Source organism: Botryllus schlosseri, unplaced genomic scaffold (genome assembly GCF_051294905.1).
Source record: "Botryllus schlosseri isolate E-star unplaced genomic scaffold, Bs_hap1 Bs17a, whole genome shotgun sequence".
In the NCBI taxonomy this organism is placed as follows: Eukaryota; Metazoa; Chordata; class Ascidiacea; order Stolidobranchia; family Styelidae; genus Botryllus; species Botryllus schlosseri.
Genome location: NW_027648626.1, coordinates 2,102,874 through 2,124,065, shown reverse-complemented (window position 1 = coordinate 2,124,065; position 21,192 = coordinate 2,102,874). Strand labels below are relative to the sequence as shown.

Here is a 21,192-nt window from a genome sequence, read left to right as displayed (position 1 = left end):
GGCTATGGATTTCCTATTTGCACAATACATTCGTTCGCTATTTCTTGTCTTTATTATTTTTTGCCTTATTAACGTTGAGGCTGAGACGCGGCATATTATTTGTAATTATTTTTATTGACAAGATTGCTTGAACATGAATCTATGTCGAAATTTGCTGCGGTCTACTTAGGGGGGCGGCATTTTAAGCGAGAGCCAGGGGCGGCAGTACAGGCTGCTACGCCAGTGGGAAGAAGTCGAAACGATCCGGCCTAGTCTCTATATATCAATTAAAAACACACAAAATGATGTAAGTAAAGAATGCAATAAAAAGGAGATACCGCTAAATGAAACAGGAAATAATGGTATAGAAAGCTTGAAGCAACGAAGACATGTAGGCCTAACTGATAGGTGAGTGTTGATTTGGATGTTTTTTTGTCGTTGTTGTAGAAATAGACCCAAATATTCAGCTGACACTCGTCACAGCTAATCGTAAGAAACTGTATAGAATTTGAAAAAACAATGTATACCAAATATATGTCAGAAAAGCTCTAAAAGTACCCCAAAAGCTGTGAAATTCACATGCCATTCTGTGGCCGGCCACAGAACAGATCGGAGCTCGCTGTGGCCGGTGCTTCCCCCGTTCTGATATTGATTTTCTGCGGTAAGATGTGCATTGTGCAGACGCTGCAATCCATTGTATAGTTGGTTATATTTTGTAAATATGCAAATCTACGATTAAACAATATGATGCTGATACTGTCCTTCATTTTTCAACAATGTTTATCGTTTGTGATAAATCTGCGATGCAAAGTTATACGTATATATTTGATCATATATAGTTTCAGGATGTAGGGGAAGTTTAAAATCTTTCGTGAATTGCCCTGATGAATTTATGTATAATACAATACTGTACTGGAAATTTGTCTTAATTCACTGCAGATTTGTTCGATTTACGCTTAAGTAGACGACTATATATACCTCCTTGAATACATAATCTCTGTTCCATCGAGATACTTGATCGGTCAATATGCGGTCATTTTACCTGTTTTCTCGATCTCAGTCCTAAATACCGTAATCACAGGGCCCGAACGAAACAGTTAGGGAATCAAAGAACCAAGAATATGTGGATAATACTCTTTCAAGTTCCAGAAAAGCTGTGAAATCCACATAACATTCTGTGGCCGGCCACAGAGCAGCTCGCAGCTCGCTGTGGCCGGTGCTTTCCCCGATCTGATATCTCTTTCCAACGGTATAGAGGAGATGTTGTTGCAATGCAAGCAATTCCATAGTTTTTTATCTTTCGTATAGCTGAATAGCTGTGATTTGGATAATGCCGGGCTGATACAATTCTTACTTTCTGTACCAGGTCTATGATAAGTCTGCGATATGAGGTTATATAAGGTTATATATTGGATCATCATCATCCTGCTGTACATACCATGTTCGCCACCATCAACCTCGACGGAGCTGGCGTTAAAATTGTTGGACGATACAGGGGGTAATTTAAAATGCCCTGTGAATTGCGCTGACGAATTCACCAGCAGTAAATTACTGTACCGACACCTGGACTTAATTCATTGCAGATTTGCTGTATATGTAAGAAAGGACAATGATTGTGATGCAGGTACGTACTACGTACCGGTAATAATGGCAGGGTTCAAGCGCATCTTCTGTTGTTTCCAGAAATTTGCTTTTGGTCTTTTTGTCCGATACAATTGGATTTCATTATATTTTCAACTTCTAAGTTTAATATGGAAATCCAAATTTCTGTTGGACATAATGTTGATTTATAAGCAGGGTAATTTGAATATTTCCCTCTTTAAATCCTTCTTTTCAGGTGCCGGCCTTCCATGTCGTAATGAATTTTGTACGAATGAAAGGGGTAAAAGTAAATGCCGCAGTCATTATCACTGTCCCGGATGCCAAAAGATACTTGGACGCAATGTTCCCTCTAATTTTTCAAGAGTCTGCGCAGACACGCCAACTCACTGCGCAGGCCCTCGGACAACAGTGCGCAACCACCCTCCAATAGGATGATTAACTAACTACTGGGGGGCTTCGCCCCCCAGATCCCCCTACGGGTCCAGGCTTCTTCCGGTACTTATCATGTGCATTGGGTGCCCATTAGTAGTAGCGTCCCTAAACGCGCGACGCGCGAAAAAAATTCTATAATTCATGATTGCATCGGCCAATATTATCGGGCATTGCATATATATAGATTGCTATCAATTTTTCTCCTCTCCCTGCTCACATATTCAGATTTACCGGTAGAGCTGATCCAGCGAGGTGTGGTAAATAGATAGCAGTGTTAGGATCAAGTCACTACCTTCGAGTCACGAGTCAACTCGAGTCATTGCACATTTTGACCCGAATCAAGTCAAGTCCATCCATTTTCAAAGGTGACTCGAGTCAACTCAAGTCACTCGATTTTTGGAGGTGACTCGAGTCAAGTCGAGTCAAGTCAAGTCAAGTCACGAGTCAAGTCACGATTCAAGTCAAATTGAATTTTCGAAGTATGAGTGATGATGCAAAGTCATTAAATTTTGCTAACTGGGTGAAGGACAGAATATTTGGTCATTTATCTTGAATCAAATAACGATTATAAAGTTAAATATACATGCAAAAAGGTGTTGTGTCGCTCGCACACACGCGCAACTGCTAATAACATACATGAGTAACTATAGCTACATGCTACAGTCTGATTTTATCAGCCAACGTGGAGGATGGAATACGAAGCCTCGAGACGTTGAATAAATTGATGTGGTGCAATAGATACTCCCGATCCACACATCCGCGAGAATATAAAGGCATAAACTATATTCGTTCGATTTTAATCATACAAGAGTGTTGTTAAAAGTGAGAACTGCGCAATAAGCACTGAGCCGTCTATGATGCAAAGATACGTTGCTATTAGATTAATAAACTGCTACTACAACTACAACAACGTAAACTGTGATCGTTTCGTTAACGGTCAATTTATTTGTAATGTGACAGAGGGGATCAGTGAAACGTACAATCAGTGAATGACTGGTTGCTCTCACAAGTGACACCGGCGTATCAAGAACAACCGGAACGTACATAAGATAAGGTGATTTCATCGACGCCGTTTACTTATAATGACTCGAAATTGACTCGTGAATTTTGCTCCGAGTCACGAGTCAATCCACGTTTCTGAAGCACCGAGTCAAGTCAAGTCATTTTTGCAAAGTGACTCGAGTCAAGTCAAGTCATACGGAAAAGGTGACTCGAGTCATCCCAACACTGATAGATAGGCCCTCTAAATAATAATAAAACATCTTCGAGCGACCCGTTGATATAATGACTTCGTTACATGATGCTATTTCGTGACCCCCTATCTGCTATGTCAAAAGATATTGAAATCGCCAAAACGTACTAAAGTAAAAGACGTACACGATTTCAAATTGCTATTTCTTAACTGGAAAATAATGTTCTCTCGATGTGGCATTTGTCTTGTTGCGGGACTCGGATCGCCAGGACAGGAACATTCGGCGCCAGCCATTTAGGCGCCGATGGACATGGACAATTACACATATATTTGTATATATCGAAGTTTTCTGTCAGCACCGGGGCAGTCTTTTTCGCCCAAGGTTTTCTTACGTCTTGGCGCGTCATGGTGTGGTAATGGCCGACGCCCAACTGCCCATTTCTATAAACAATGCCTATTTTTTGTTGGGAAAGGGTACTCAATAATTAGATATCTTGAAATAATAAAACGCGCGTAGCGCGAAAAAAAAATCCTGAAAAATTTTAAAAAATACACCATGATTTATGTTAATTCTCGAAATAATTTTGGACCCCTTCGAGCTCGGCCCCTCCAATTGGAAAGGGGTGCTGAAGTTACGGTCCTGAGTAAATCTTACGCAATGTTCATGCCACGCAAAGAAGACTATCATTCGTTAGTTTCTCGCAGATTAACTTCGAGCTAGCCCATTGTTATTTATAACTTTGTTAAACCATGTTATTTCGCCATTCCCAGAAATAATGCGTTATTGAAATGATATCAGTATCGCTCACGTGTGCGGGGCCATACTAAAAAAATATCTTCCGAGGGGCGCAGGTGATTGTGAACTCTAATTTCGTCACGGAGCGCTATAGTTACCTTTACGGGGCTCACTTGTACCTCGGTTTCAGACTTCAGTGATAGCACTATTTGGCCCTGGCAATGTTCCATCTTAATTTTCACGAATATGCGCGCCTGTGTGGTCCACTGGACAACAGTGCGCAACACCATTTCTGGTTTTTTGTGCGCAGCGTAGATTTTCTGTGCGCGGAGACCGTTTCAGCACTGCGCATTTGCGCACGTGCGCAGCTTAGAGGGAACATTGCTTGGACGCAAGGACCGTGGTTGTAATATAGACTTATCTTATCATTTTGAATCTAGATCAGTGGTTCCCAACCTTTTTTTAGACACGCCCCTTTATGATAGTGAAAAATTTCGCGCCCACTTATCGTCATATCACAAAATCCAACCGGGATGTTAGCAACCCCAACAGATTTTTTGATGGCATGGAAGGTTATAACTGTTGATGAGAGAATTAAAAAATAAGAAATTCGGTCTATATATATAGAAACACGAGTGAATTGGAGGTGAATTTTTTTCAGTTGACCGCTTCTTCGCCCCCCCCCCCCCCTTCAGAGCTTGCACGCCCCCCATGTTGGGAACCACTGATCTAGATAATATGGAGAAACCAACATGTGATCAGTGTAACAAACGTCTTTTCAACTGAGATATTACTTATTGTCGACACTCCGCAATCTGCATATCTCTGTGCTCCCAGGGGATTATGGAAGTACCATACAAATAGTTCTGCCACGGGGTGGGAAATCGTATCCAGGACTCATAGTCAACAGAATGACTCTTACAACTGCGGGGTCTTGGTATTGAAGGTATCTCAAAATTTCAAAAGACATTTTTTCGGTAATCGCAATTGCTGTTTCAGTTTGCCGAACACTTTCTGAATGGTGATGACGAATTCGACTTTTCTGCGAGCACTGAGTGTTGCCGTCAATATCGTCAGGCATTCGGGAACATGCTTTTAGGTTGTACTGGTATATTTGGATATTATTAAGTTTGAAATTCCACTTATTCATAGTTTCTCTTACCACAGAAAAGGACGTATTGCAGAGGAGACGCGTCCGGTAATGCCTCGCAATACATTCTACTGGTTTATAACCTGTGTATCAGACTAATAAAAACAATTCGTTGGTATAATAATTGATTCCTTGTGTAGTCAGTGCGGTGATAATCCGAGAGACTTCCACCAAAAGCCGTTTTAGCGATGGGGTGGGCGTGGCTGGAAGTTCGTAATTATGATTTCATTTACTCTCCATTATATGAAACTGCTTTAGGAACGAACTTTCTGAAGCAGAGCAGGATGATTTCAAGACAAGTGGACATGGACAAGTAGGCTATACAGGACGGTTTAAAGAGCTTCTGTTTGGGTGATAGCACTAGTAGAGTTTAGGCTACATCGCACCTCCCCGTAAATTTGTGATAGTCAGAGAGGATAAAATACATTTCGCATGCAGAAAAAGGGAAATATGTGCCGAGCCGTTTAAATTTAAGACTCTTCCCGAATACATTACGTAGTAGGCATACTAATATAATTTGATAACTGGCGATATAAGTGTAATTATAGTTCACAAACAAAACCGATGCAGTGCACATAGGGATGGTCTGCTTCAGATAGTCACAGTGATTGAAAGAGGACAGTTTCAATCAATGTAGATGAGCAAAAATCATTAAAGAGCTTCTTGGATGTTCAGAACTTCAATATGATATTCAAAAATCATTAACTGGCCACGAACTTGTGGCCGGCCACGATGAATCAGTATGGCGGGCCATGAAATTCGCTGTGGCCGGCCACGAAATAACGCTTTTCCATGGCCGGCCACTGCAGTAGGGGTCTCAGCTTTCCCGTGGCCACTTACTGGCCACAGATTTTTCTGTGGCCGGCCACGAATATCTCGTGGCCGGCCATGAAAAAGCGTTGTCTTGTGGCCGGCCACAGCGAATTTCATGGCCGGCCATACGAATTCATCGTGGCCGGCCACGAGTTCATGGCCAGTTCGTGATTTTGGCACATCTAGTTGGATCAAAATTCGCCCCTTGCATCCACTTTGACTATACTCCAATAGATCTTTTTCTTTTGCACTACGAACTTGCTGGCGGTTAGGTTTGTAGACGACTTCCACTATTATTGCAGGTAGGCCTACTTAAGTTACGTTACTGCTTTATTGAGTAGTTCGTGGATGGGTTTACCATGACTTCACACATGTTTATCGTCTGTGTTCGCCGTAGAAATGAATTTAATTCCCTCTGACGATTGTAAAATTGCTCTGGGGCGGTGCGATGTAAAGTAACACCGAAACATATATGCATTCCTTGAACTTCCTAGATAGTTGATATAGTAATGTGAGAGCGTGCATCGTATTGCTCGGTCATACAAACGACTTACATTAAAACTGGTGTACACAGCTTCCACACCAAGCGCTCAACGGACTGGGATTGCGTGGAGAGATGAAACCGTGGTGTAGACTCGATAGCCTTGCAGTTTCTTCGCATCACCATCGACCAGGCCCATAGTGCTACAAACGTAGAAAATCTAACTCCCTGCCTCTCCTTCATTTTTTACATAAGGAAACCGTCATATTTTGCTTCAAAAAGTTCGTTTATTCCGTTACCAATTTCAAAAAATCGAAAGCAACTGAAGATATGATCGCAATCATTCATATACAAGTATAGTTAAATGCAATGTGTCGAATATATGCTTTTCACAGAACACGTCAAGGGGCCCTCCATATTTTGATAACCGAACTCCCCAACCCATTGTTTGCGAAAATCTTCGATAATTCATGATAAAATCGGTCAATAAGATCGAGAATTGCATATATATTGCTATCAATTTCTTGTCCTCTCTACTCACGTAATCAATTTACCGGAAGAGCTGAGTGAGGTGTTTTGGAAACTGTAGGGCCCGTTGGTATGACTCCGTGACACGGTGTTATTTTGTGACCTCCAGTCTGCTATATCAAAAAATAAAGAATCGCCCAAACGAAGGCTACTAAACTAAAAGACTGGCATATAACTTTTTTTCTGCGGGATGCTATTTGTCTTGTGAGGTTCAGATTGCCAATACAGTATTTTATATATATAACGAAGTTTTGGGTCAGCATAAGGGCAGTCCTTTTCGGCCAAGGTTTTCTCGCTGCCGCTCGTTCTGGCACACTTCTTGGAGTAGCATGTTACATGGCCTAAAACTCTATATGTCTTGGTCCGTCGTGTCGCGGTAATGGCCAACGCCGATCTGCCCATTTCTATAAATCGTGCGTATTTTTTCTTGGGGAAGAGTACCCCGAAATTAAGATATTTGGCAGCTCGAAATTTTCAAAAAATACTCTGTGTTTTATCTTAATTCACGAAATAATTTTGGGTCCCTTCGACCTCGCCCCTCCCCCCAATTGGGGGGTTTGGGGAGCGGCAGTTACGATCCTGGATGCACTTTACACGACGATAAGTGTTTGCACTGCATTCAGATGTTGAACTATCATTAACGATTGTAACTTGTCCGTGTCATTAAGATTGTTCCCTGAACATTGACTGGGGGAAACATTCCATTGTTCTTCGCATCGACGACAAATACACCATGACTATTATTCAATAGGAAGGCTTGGCATGGGCATTTTTTATCGATCGATGCACCTATATGGATATATATATATATATGAACAAATTATACGGGATCGGAAACGTGATCAAACTCGAATTTCTATATGCATGGAAATATTCATAGATTCATCGACACAATTCTTATTGTCCAGCAATATGAGTGCTATAGCTCCATTGATGTTGAGGATAGCGAATGTCGTATGTATCGCAGTATGAAAATCAAATATGTATATTACTGTATATCACGGACTTCTCATAGACCCGATACAGAAAGGAAGGGTTGTATCAGCCCAGCATTATTCAATTCACAGCTATTCAGCTATACGAAAGATAACAAAGTATTGACTTGTTTGCAACTATACATATCATGTCTATACCGTTGAAAAGAGATATCAGTTCGGGGGAAGCACCGGCCACAGCGAGCTGCTCTGTGGCCGGCCACAGAATGTTATGCGAGTTCCATAGCTTTTCTGGAACTTAGAGAGTATTTTCTACATATTATTGGCTCTTTGATTCCATAATTGTTTCGTTCGGGTACTATGGTTACGGGATTTAGTACTGCGAACGAGAAAACAGGTAAAATAACCGCATATACCCAGCAAACACGAAACAGCCCATTGAGGTTAAAAAAACGTTTTTATTTGGTTCATATTAAAGACTAGCATGATAGTTTTAAGTCGGTTTTTGTGTCGACGCGTTTTAACGCGTTCTTCACGCAAATCGGGATCGTTAAAAAAACGTAGATAAAACTGTGTATCTACAATGCTTTAGAACGTACAATCGATGGTCAGAAAAACATCCTGAGATACTAACATCCCTGTATTCCCATATTTAGGCATACCTGAGGGTGGCTGCGGACACATACACGTATCACAGTACACATTGCCTTTGATGAACTTATAATTCATACAGAAAACAGTGTCAACGAAACTCAAAGAAAATAATTCAGAACGAAACGATGTCAAAGAAGCGAATGAAAAAATAATCAAGCCAACTGATTATGTGTCTTCTTCATCTTCTGATGACGAGGATAAGACGCTGCTTTCTGCCTTTTTCCCCATAGAACCCTACAGAGAAACAACAACATTGAATGTTAAAGACATGCTCGGTCCTGTTTAGATAGCTCTTAGTACTACACAGTGTTGGGATGACTCGAGTCACTTTGCAAAAATGACTTGACTCGACTCGGCGCTCGAGATATATGGATTGACTCGTGACTCGGAGTAAAATTCACGAGTCAATTTCAAGTAATCAAGTAAACGGTGTCAATTAAATCACCCTATATCTTATGTACGTTCGGATTTTTTGCGATATGCCGGTATCACTTGTGAGAGCAAACAGCCATTCACTGATCCTGTTGTTACATCATAATTTAATTGACCGCAAACGAAACGGTCACAGCTTATGCTTGCGTTGTCGTCGTAGTAGTAGTTTATTCTGTTAGCAAGGTATCTTTGTTTCTCAGACAGCACAGTGGTTAAATTGCGCGGTGCTATCTTTTACCAACTCTCCTGTATAATTTAAATCGAACGAATATTGTCTATGCGTCCCTATTCTCACGGAAGGGTAGTATATTGTCCCTCATCAAATTATTGCAACTTCTCGAGGCTTCGTATTCGGTCCTCTATTTCGACTGATAATAGAACGTAGCGTGTAGCTATAAAGTTACTCACATATGCTATTAGCAGTTCTACGTGTGAGTGATAAAACGCCTTTTGCATTTATATTTAACTTTATATTATTTGATTGAAGATAAATGACCGATTAATCCGTATTTTACCCAGCAAAATGGAATGCGAGAACGTGTCGTCCGACATCCGACTTCGCGCCTGCACTCGCGAAGAGATCGTCGGCGATGAAACCTTTGCACAAAGTGATAGACGCGCTTTCACTGAACTCTTCGATATTGATATGTCCAAGCGTTGATTAATCATGTCCTGGTCAAATAAGCCCAGCGGTATACAGCGACGGCCCACAATATATGCAACTAACATTATTTCATTGACCTAATTGTTTCGTGAACTTTGAAAAAATTTGAAAAGGTTGGCCACCCCCTGCACAAACCATAATAGACTTTTGAAAACGATTGGCCAAACCTGCACTAACCATAATAGACTTGCAATGTTAAATTACAAAACATTCTGTTGAGTAACATTACATCGTATTACATTTGAATAACTGAACCATGACACTGAATTGGTTATCGATTGAATAATGATTGACAAAAATTTATTGATACCGTACATCAGGGGTGGCCAACCTTTTCGGCCAACGGGCCACATGAGATTTCCAAACCATTGCGTGGGCCACTTGAATGTTGATGTGCTTTTTTAGTCGTTCGATAGGAACGGACCGGATTATAGGTAACGGTAAAAAAGGACTCATATTACCACACATCAAAATCGTTAACAATTATGTCATGAAAACATGTCCTAGTCGCGCAAAGCGCGAAAATATTATTAAAGTTAATGAAAGAATTAGGTCAATAAAACATTGTTAGTTGCATATATTGTGGGTCGACGCTGTAAACTGCTGGGCTCATTTGGCCAGGACATGATTAATCAACGCTTGGACGTATCAATATCGAAGAGTTCAGTGAAATTGCGTCTATCACTTTGTGCAAAGGTTTCATCGCCGACGATCTTTTCGCGAGTGCAGACGCGAAGTCGTATGTCGGACGACACGTTCTCGCATAATTGCCAATATAGCTAATATCAATTCCGTAAATAAGACGTTTCAGGAGGAGACACCAATACTAAAAGCAAGAAATCGATTGGCAATACATCGAGCGCAGCGCTAAAAAAATATCAAGACAAATAAATCCTTTACGAGATATTCTACTTTATGGTCATATACAAAGATGGCTCCTGGCTACGCCAACATGTCGGAACTGATATTTTAGTCATCAACAGCCTAAAGTCCGCGGTCAGGCTAACATTCGCACACGCTGCGCACACACGACAGTCCTGCTGGAGACGCGATAGTTCAGGCTGGTACCATAGTGTAGCCAGAATACCCTGCATGCCGCCAAACAATGTGTTGGGGTCGCTAATATTCTGGCTGCTCGTTTTAATATTTTTGATATGACGATAAAGGGGTGGTGGCGAAAATTTTAGCTATTGTCAAGGTAGCTTGTCAAAAAAGTTCGAGAACCACTGAGCTAGCTCAACATTTACATGGGGTGTAAGGTAGGCTACTGAACACATATAGATAGGTTCGAAGGTAAACATAAATGTTGCTCACTATATATGATCTTGTACAACGCGAGCTCGTTAAAAGCCTCCTTCCCAGATTTTCCAACACGGCTGTAACTGCTCCACACACGGGTAGTAGCGACCTTTTTCATGATGGATCTGACAGATTGGCCAATTGTGTCGCCTCCAACTGAGCTGAATCCAGCTATCTGAAATCATAATATACAAACAGAATTATTCAAGTGCAACGATCATACCCGACAAGGACTTTTTTTAGCTTTTCCTGATTAGATTGGAATTACAGTTAGATATATTTCCGAATCAGAGTAGAATAAGGATTATAGCTACACAGCAGTTGTCTGCAAATTAGATTTAAATTAGAATTATAGCTACAGTTTGTATACAAATTAGATTAAAATGACTAAATTCGAGAAAACTTGGACATCGCATCAAGTTCCAAATCATGGTCCATTCTTATTTAGGACATGAGAATAGCAAATGTCTACACCATACAGCAAGCTTGGCTTGTTTCACACAATAGGCCTACAGTCACCTTTACAGGAAAACCAGGAATTAGATTAGAAGTAAAACAAAAATGCATAATCATGCATCCAAGCCTCTTGCTTTGAGTCTGGAGTTTTAACTAGGATTGCAGAAAAGTTGTGAGAAGACTGCTAACGTTACGTCACTGCTATTTCAATGCAATGTGCTGTGTAACTTTCCAGTTGACCGAACAGTAGCTATAGATATTGGTATTGATAACTAATCTACGGATAGATGTGCAACACGTGGCTGACGGTTGAATGCTGAAATTGATGTCAGTTTCAAATTATTGTTTTCTTTCAAAATAAGCTATTCGCTTGTGTGCAACAACACTATTCCGCACAAGCAGAAACGGCTTCGTCGTTGTACTAAGGCATGGTGTATCATATCTGTTTGTAAAAGGGTAATGTATTGCATCTTATCAATTTATTTCTCTATTCTCTATTTTGGCTGGTAAAGTTACCAGTTCTAGAAGTTCTATAAACTGAGGCTGTGCAATTACTTACGCAGTTTAACAGTTCTGCGTATATGTGAGCAATCTCAATGGCTCTCAACTCGAGTCACATACAAAAATCGAGTGATTTGACTCGAGTCACCTTCGAAAATCGATTAACCTGACTTGACGCGAGTCAAAATATACAATATGGCGGTATCGTATCTACAGGGGTTCTTAAATACTTTTGGTCATGAAACTAAAATGCGGATATTCGACCCCCACATTGTTTTCAGAATATTAAAATGAATCCAGTGCACATAACTATCCCCGCAAAGCATGAAAATATAGTCTCAAGTTACTGAAGATACCTCATTACTCTAAAGAACCCTATTGAGGGATTCTGGGTACAGCAGTTGCAGTTATTGCTTCACATCCACGAATCAAACATTGATACTTGGTTTGAGATTGAGTTTTTGATATCATTATAATTATCAAAGTCAGTCCGGTTAAAAATTCTATACAAACCGACGGAATACTACGAAAGTATGTAAATCCACTTTTGCGATCGTCTCAGTGTGATATTGTGACAGTCCGGTCTGCCAAGTGGGAAGTTGCTTCTGCGTTGGATGAACTTTAAACTGCAATTGTATATCATGTTTTGCTAGCCATAAGTCTCAGAAGTATTAGAAATATTCAGCCTCATACCTGCGGTACAATCTTTTTGTAGAACAGTTTAATTCACTTTCCGGTCAAGAAGTTTACCAATTTTGCCAGCTCTTACGCATCTGCTTACTCTTCCGAAAAAAATCAGTGCTGCTGTTTCTGAAATCGAAAGCAGTAGGTGGTAATCTTAGCGCTGGCAACTCAAGCTCAAAATTTTGTTTAACCGGTCTCAATCGAAAGCTACTGTCACATTGATTTCGAAAATATAAATTAAAATTTGGCCTGGCCACTGGAACCCCCCGAAAATAACCCTCAATGTCCGAATCTACATTGTTTCTAACAATTGTATCGCCCGTAGACAATAGTCGAATAAAGTCTCTTTTCGACTGTGACGCCAACAAGCGTCTCGGCAAAGTCGAGCTGTGTTCCCCATGATTGTTAGAGTATTTTGCGACATATAATTCAATGTGACCCGAATACGTCGAGTAGTTTATGCATTTCGCATCATCGCGAATAGTCGAATAAAGTCTCTTTTCGACTGTGACGCCAACAAGCGTCTCGGCAAAGTCGAGCTGTGTTCCCCATGATTGTTAGAGTATTTTGCGACATATAATTCAATGTGACCCAAATACGTCGAGTAGTTTATGCATTTCGCATCATCGCGAATAGTCGAATAAAGTCTCTTTTCGACTGTGACGCCAACAAGCGTCTCGGCAAAGTCGAGCTGTGTTCCCCATGATTGTCAGAGTATTTTGCGACATATAATTCAATGTGACCCGAATACGTCGAGTAGTTTTTGCATTTCGCATCATCGCGCATCCACGAATTTTGATTATATAAATGCAGCCTACCTACGCATATCACTGCGGAATTCGATATAGATGCGTACTTCCTTGCACGTATCAGATGAATCCATTCGGCTCTTTGTGGGTCATAAATTTCATCGGAACTGACAATATTATAACATAGTTCTAATGTGAATGAGACACCTGGTGCGATAACACACTAGGTGTTCTCTGCGCATAACAGGCTAATTAACGAAACAGTGTTTATAGTGCATCATAGATAGATAAATTGTACCTATAATTGGGATGTTCGGCAGTTTGAAATCATACATTTGCGATATCTGCGACGCCGATCAAAACATGGCGGCCAAAAACCACTTAGATCACACACCACTGTTTATGCCATTTTTGGTTTGGTTGGGATGCCGTTTAGGACTTAGCTGAATGAATTATGAGAATGAGCCGTTTTGTTAATCAGTCGGTTAATCGCGGAGAATAACTGGTGTGTTCTCATTTCTAATTGTCCAAATTTTTATATGCGCGACAAAAAATATGGAAGTAGGCTACTTACATTTTAGAACGTATTCGCGTTTACAGCGATTGATGCGATGCAACCAACTCAAAGTAGCTGCAACCAATGTTCCCTCCAATTTTTCAAGAGTCTGCACGCACCCAACTTGGACAACAGTGCGTAGCGACTAAAAAAAGGTCATCACTTTGATGTTTTGTGCGCAGCTTAAATTTTCTGTGCCCAGATACGGTGTCAGCATGTCGCAATTGCACACTTGAGCAGCTTACAGGGAACATTGGTTGCAACACCTAAAACTACGTTCCAATATTGCCAATTCAAATAAAATTTAGGAACCATCAAGACCCGAATGGAACTATATAATTGTTTTGTAAATTGGCCAGCTAGCTTCAAATAAGTACACGTTGATGTTGATAGTAAATTCTACAATATGCGTTGGCTTCAGTGCTATCATTTGTATTCACAAATTTGTAAATGCGCTACGACGCGAAATACTAAAACTACTCGAATAGGACGTATATTGGCATCACATCAATCTCTAGCAACATACTCAGAGGGTCACGGCCTCACCGGGAGCACGGCTTGACTTCGCCGAGACGCTCAATGGCATGGCGTCACAATCGGTACCGTGCGTACCAAATGTTAATCGGCATTCAGCTCGGGCGCCCTTATTGTTCAGTAAAATGAAAATTTCCAACTTTGTGGGAGATTTTAGGGGGTTTCAGTGCCCGGACGAGATTTTAATTAGTATTTTAGGAATCAGTGAAAAAGTAGTTGGTACAGCTGGTCGCCAGCGGTAAGATTATACCCAGTAGGCCGTGTCATATAATCTCCTACATGTTACGGTATGTTATCATAATATGATACGAAAATGACTCATATAAGCATAAGTTTAGAAACTTACGTGGATAACTGCAGACGACCAAGCCATTGAGCAACCCATATAGTATGCAGTCCGGTACGGTGATTGTCCCTGATAACATGCTACATTATAATGTTATAAATAGCTGAAAATGCTTGTATTATTATCATTACAGCCACCGAAATAGACGTAATTTTCGAACTGTTTGCAGCAAGTCAAACAGCTCTCGGAGTCATAAACTACAGGGTATTCCTTCAAAATAGCATATTACTCGCTCAACTATGTACCGTACACCTAGTTTTTACCCACATCCGGTACCAGTCGCAATTCCAGCTTCCAGAATTTAACATACACAACTACAACTACATTCCGAAACAGTCATTCCGCGAACGAAGCGCGAAGCGCGGTTCAAATTTCCAGAATAATCTAGAAGTCACGCTCGGATAACCACGTACAGTTAAGTGCACCCATTCGACTTATTTAGTTATATTTACTCGGAATAAAACTGGAATTCATGCTCAGCTAGCGAAACAGACGAGACTCACGAGACAATGAATATAGGCTGTATATAATGATGACGGTAAATCAGAAAATAAGGTTTTCGACCAAGTAACACGAATTTATACTGATGGCAGCACTCTATCAAAACGCAACGGTATCTACAGGTTCCAAATAGCTTCCCACATCAGAATACTTACCACCAAATTGGAATTCATACAGAATAATTTGATCCTCAAGATCATTTTTCCTACGTATTTTAAACATACCTCTGAAACATAAAAATCGAAACCCTAAAATAACCATTCGAAACCATCCCGAAAGGTTTTTTTACGGTTCTGTGTTTGCTGGGTATTGACAGATCAAGTATCTCGATGAAACATACGCCTACATATGCATTCTAGGACGTATAGTTGAGTCTACTTGAGCGTAAATCGAAAAAAATCTGCAGTGAATTAAGACAAATTTCCTGTAGATCATTGTTTTATTGATAAATTCATCAGGGCAATTCACGAAAGATTGTAAACTGCCCCTGAATCCTTAAACTACATGATCAAATATGTATGAATAACTTCGCATCGCAGACTTATCATAAACGATTAACATGGTTGAAAATGAAGGATATTATCAGTCTCATATTATTTAATCGCAGGTAGGCATATTTACACAATATAACCAACCATACAATCGATTGCAACTGCACAATGCACATCTTACCGTAGAAAATCAATATCAGAACGGGGGAAGCACCGGCCACAGCGAGCTCCGAGCTGTTCTGTGGCCGGCCACAGAATGTCATGTGAATTTCACAGCTTTTGGGAACTTAAAGAGATTTTCTGACATGTATTTGGTATAAACTTTGCTTTCCAATCCTACACAGTTGCTGACGATTAACCGTGGCGAGTGTCAACCAAATATTCGGGTCTATTTCTACATAAAAAAAAACATCCAAATCAACACTTACAAGTTACCAGTTCTGATACTGTCTTCATTGCTTCTAGCTTTCTATACCATTATTTCCTGTTTCATTTAGCGCGTATCCCCCTTTTTTTTATATGCTATTCACATCATTTTGTGTGGTACGGGCCTTTATAGTAATGTCATCTAGTCTGCATCGCCTTTTTTTCCCTTGTCCATGATATCCGTGATTGCTGAGCGCCTAGCAGGACAGCCGCGGATACCAGTTTTCGAGTCGGGGATCGAACCCGCGACCTACCGTCCAAGAAGCCGTACGCATCAGCATTACACTATCTCTCTCGGTATGTATTCATCATGTGGGTTGCAGTCAGTGTCAGGGTTATGAAGCAGGGTTGCAAACAAGTTCACAATCACAGTTAATCTATAATTTCGACTTGATTCGTTCTTGTTCCATCAAGTCCAAGATTAGGTTTTCATTCTCGAGTCCTCTTCGGGTGACTTTCCATGATATTACTCTGTTAATATGTGAAGTATCGCATTCAGCATGATGCCTTTTCACAACCAGAATGAGATGGAGACAGATCAGAACGATATACACGTTGCCTTTTTATGTCGACCTTGACATTCGTAAGCGGCTGCAACAGTCTACTGAATAAACAGGCGCATTTGCAGCACACATATAATTCAAACCTCGCAGTGCTATGGTAGGCTCTAAATTTAGCATTGAGTATACAAAATTCGCTTTTGTGAATCTCTTGTCTTAAATGCATTGAAGGCACGTTGATGCTCGTCACTGTAGCTTTGAAAATAAAATCACGTTATGGAAGACAAGATCGAGGTGGTCAAACTAGTCAAGAAAGCTACTCAAGTAGAAGTAGCGACGAAAAAATCGACTCAAGTACGAGTAGAAGTACTTCTTCCATAAGCAACCTAAAAATACTTGAAGTTGAAGTAGAATTGACTGACTTTAAATCTACTCAGGTAAGTAAGTAGTTGTGAAAACAATCCTAGCTCGTTCACATGGATTGTCAAAAGGTGCAAATTGAGCTAAGCGAAAGGTGCCGAGCTTGATTCATATTGATGTATACCAGGGTCCAGGAGGTATTCAATTTTCGACTGTATAAGCATTCGTCCGCATTATGGGATGAAAATAATAGTATGGAAATGCTATACTAATCCTCCGTTTTCTCGAACAGCACGTTTTAGAAAAGATCATGGTATAACGCCCTTCCCCATATTATATTGCCCGTATAGTTTAGTTAAGTTTAGTTGAAGAGCTATACGGAGAAGTTGTATAGGATACGGTGTAAACACTTTTCGCGATGATTATACGTTAATAAAAAATATGGTGGACCGTAAAAATACCATATTGTGTAGCTTTATTTCCGGAAATTAAAGGCATAACTTGATGCACTTGCTTTTATACTTCAACATACTGGGAATTGAAAGTGAAATATAAATACTACTTCTAAAAGCGGAACATGTATTTCATGTCTTTAGTCACCAGAAGTAGACGAAAACTACTTGATTACTTCGAACAAGTAGAAGTGCTTCGTTACTGACCACCTCTGTGGATTACTATCACATCACGAGACTTATATTCGCCTTTGGTATAGAACCAAGCACAATATATCCTGGAGCTCGTAGCTGAAAATTATGAAGCGCCCGCGACTCCCTGAAAAAACATAAACGCATTTCCCCGTCCATTCGTAGCAAAGATGGCCATGGTCAGTAACGAAGTACTTTACCTTTTTTGAATTACTCAAGTAGTTTTCAACTACTTGGGTACTTACTCAATTAGATCTAATTTGCCGCTACTTCTGCTTCGTAATATTTTGTGATCTACCTGCTTATTTTTAGCTATTTCAGTAGAAATAGTTTAATCCTCCAATCAGGAAGATAGCCTGAGGAATTTCGGGGCTGTTTTCACGGAATATCAAAATTTATTATTCATAAAAGTTGAGTAAAGGCAAGAATTTTCGTCGCGCGCAGTGGATATGGAGTGACCAATATGATTTCACGAAAGTATCGGTGAGTATAATTAAGGCAGCGCGTTGCGTGGTTCCGTTCACACCGCATTTTCGACTATATGAAATACTTCATCACGGTATATATAGCCATCATGACGTTTGAAACTGATGTTTCGCAATATAGCATTTTCTCATCATATAGTAATCTAGCAGTACATGGCGTGTCCTAATTTGGAAAAGTGAACTCTGACTTTTTTAGCTTTATACCTGTTTTAGCATACCGCCTTTGAAACTTTCTGGACCAAACACATGTAATACATTATCCGATTTTAGAAGTAGTATTTATAATTTTCTTTCAATTCCCAGTATCATACTTCGGGTTCTAATTAGTTTCAGTTCTTTTGTCTGGAGAACATAAAGGTTGAAATATAAAAGCAAGTGTAGAAATATCTTTAATTTCCGGATATAAAGCTGCACAAAAAGGCATTTTAAGATCCATCACATTTTTTATTAACGTTTCCGTATCGCGCACAGTGTTTACACCATATCCTATACAACTTCTCCGTATTCCTTTTCGACTAAACTACGGTCCTTATAATATGGTGGAGGGCACCATACAATACTATTTTCTGAAATGGGATCTTCGAGTAAACAGAGGATTAGTATCGCCTTTCCATAGCAATGCTATCATTTTCATCCCATGGATGCGGACGAATGCGAATGCTGTCGAAAATTGGATACCTCCTGATATGCATAAAAATGAATCAAGCTCTGCACCTTTCGCATTGCTTAATTTGCTGCTTTTGACAGTCAATGCGAACGAATTACGATTGTTTTCGCAACTACTTGAGTACATTTAAAGTAAGTCAATTTTACTTCTACTTCAAGTAGTTTTCAGATGCTTAGGGAAGAAGTACTTCTACTCGTACATTAATAGATTTTTTCTTCGCCACTTCTACTTCTACTTGAATAGCTTTCTTGACTACTTTGACCACCTTTGATTCCTAGTTATTGTCCCTCTCATTTACAGAATTTCATTTCAGTCGATGCAGATGGCTATATAATTGTGATTGGTTTGCACCAATTATGGGATAGGATTTAGAAGCAAATAGTCAAAACTCACTCAATGTTTTCGTACTAGCTTTACGAAAATACTTCTCCATAATATTATCTTGATATTCAGGTTTCGAGATCTTCATGAATAAAACCCATTAAAATAGTCGCACACTCTGTATAGGCTATACCAACAGGTCAGCAGATATCCCTCATAGGCAGATATAGGGGAGATGTGGTACCGTTGGATCAAAAATTGCAAAATGATCTCTGGCCCTCAAATCTTCAGCCTAGAATAGCTGATCTTTTGCTATCTCAACACTTTGATACAAGCTCTAACTATCGCTGGCATTTAGATGGATATCCTATTTTTCAAAAAATATTTACAAACGTTTAAAATTTGTTGCTCGAACGTATCATCGGTCTCCACCCAATGGGTTCAATGCCACACGACCTTGGACCCAATAAGACATATACGCTTAAAACTCAAATTTTACAACTTGTTTTGTTGTGTTCTATAATCTAAGCTATAGCATGCCAATGAAGAATGTTTCGTCGCCACCTGCAAGAATAAAATATATTATATCAACTCAAATGTTGGGATAAAATCACGTTTTGATTTCCGCCGAAACTTACAAAATTAATGCCACATATTACCGGAAAATCGACATTCTGACTTCCAAATACATCGTATGAGCGATAAAACACTGAGGTAACTATGATTTACAGCCTCTATATTAGGGTTACCATATTTTCATTGCACGAATTCCGGACGCTCTTTAGCGCCCCCTAGTGGATTTCAAAATGAGGCATGAACACGTTGTCGATCAATATGACGTCACACCAGCAAAGCTTTGTCTATCGACTAGAGGTGGTCACTATACGATTCAGGAGTATGTGTTGTGTCTGGTAAGTTGTAACCATGGTTGAAGCCTCATTTTTTCAGTCCCCTTCCGCCCATATAAACACTGATCTTGGGCCCACAGTAGGGTAATCGATGCAACTTCTGGGGGTTTACTTTATGCATCTCGTCGTTAAATGATTTGAATGAGTTATGTCAATAATGTTGGTTCTTTCATAGGTTGCCGGAGAACCCGGCACTTGGAGAACCCGTCCCTACCAACTCGGCCCTCGGAGAACCCGGCCCTTGGAGAACCCGGCCCTCGGTGAATTCCTCGGGAAATTTTGAAATTAAGTGTATTCACAAGTATTAATATGAATTAATAAAGTAATAATGTTATTATCAACTGATTTGTCGGTCTTGTAAGGAGGTCAGGGCATGCGTAGGTCACACAGTCACGGCGTGATCAGATCACGTGATCACGGATTGCGCAAGCGCGGGAAAGAACGCGACTTTCACATATCGACCACGCGTGATTTTGTCGTTTTTATTTATATTAGATGTGATTTTGTCGTTTTTATTCCATTATATTAGATGTGACATTTACCTGATTCAATTGATTGTGTGAAGTTGGTCAGAGCAGGCTGTTAAGGGCAATGCAACTGTAGGGTTAGGTGGGGTAGGGAGACATTAGGGGTCGGGGAGTGGAATATTGGGTTCAGGTAGGATACTAGGGTTGGGGGAGGGGGATATTAGGGTTAGGGTTAGGATATTAGGGTTGCCGGGGGTGGGATATTAGGGTTGCCGGGGGTGGGATATTAGGGGTAGGGTTAGGGTTGCCGGAGGTGGAATATTAGGGGTAGGGTTAGGATATTAGGGTTGCCGGAGGTGGGATATTAGGATTGCCGGTGAATACAAAATTTCCCGAGGGCCGGGTACACATTTAATGCATTTTTAATTCAAAATTGTTCGAGGGCCGCATTCACCGAGGTCCAGAGTAGTCGTAAAACACCGTGAATACCACAACAAGTAGACCACGCGTGCTTGATATACAAAATTTCCCGAGGGCCGGGTTCTCCAAGAGCCGGGTTCTCCGAGGGCCGAGTTGGTAGGGACGGGTTCTCCAAGTGCCGGGTTCTCTGGTAATCGTTTCATATATTACTATATAATTTTGATCCTCTCTTCGCCCACATGATCAGAGTTAGCGCAGAGTTATAGTTATTTATTTATT

At 40.4% G+C, this 21,192-nt stretch overlaps 3 long non-coding RNA genes across 9 annotated transcripts; 2 read left to right on the top strand and 1 right to left on the bottom strand.

The window, feature by feature from the left end:
* Nucleotides 1–384: 384 nt before the first annotated feature.
* Nucleotides 385–4,653, top strand: LOC145459596 (uncharacterized). Its single transcript, XR_013921473.1, has 3 exons — nucleotides 385–1,603; nucleotides 1,817–1,923; nucleotides 4,338–4,653. It is a non-coding gene; the product is annotated as an uncharacterized LOC145459596 (long non-coding RNA).
* Nucleotides 4,654–4,731: 78 nt separating this feature from the next.
* On the top strand, nucleotides 4,732–5,215 carry LOC145459652 (uncharacterized). 4 transcript variants are annotated; one of them, XR_013921510.1, is made up of 3 exons: nucleotides 4,732–4,887; nucleotides 4,941–5,040; nucleotides 5,109–5,215. It is a non-coding gene; the product is annotated as an uncharacterized LOC145459652 (long non-coding RNA). The 4 variants fall into 4 exon arrangements; XR_013921508.1 differs by having other exon boundaries at nucleotides 4,941–5,049; XR_013921509.1 differs by having other exon boundaries at nucleotides 4,732–5,040.
* Nucleotides 5,216–8,551: 3,336 nt separating this feature from the next.
* Nucleotides 8,552–15,528, bottom strand: LOC145459651 (uncharacterized). 4 transcript variants are annotated; one of them, XR_013921505.1, is made up of 6 exons: nucleotides 14,724–14,839; nucleotides 13,357–13,454; nucleotides 12,548–12,664; nucleotides 12,368–12,480; nucleotides 10,913–11,072; nucleotides 8,552–8,736 (listed from the first exon to the last, which is right to left on the bottom strand). It is a non-coding gene; the product is annotated as an uncharacterized LOC145459651 (long non-coding RNA). The 4 variants fall into 4 exon arrangements; XR_013921504.1 differs by lacking the exon at nucleotides 13,357–13,454 and having other exon boundaries at nucleotides 14,724–14,864; XR_013921506.1 differs by lacking the exons at nucleotides 12,368–12,480; nucleotides 13,357–13,454 and having other exon boundaries at nucleotides 14,724–14,864.
* Nucleotides 15,529–21,192: the final 5,664 nt, after the last annotated feature.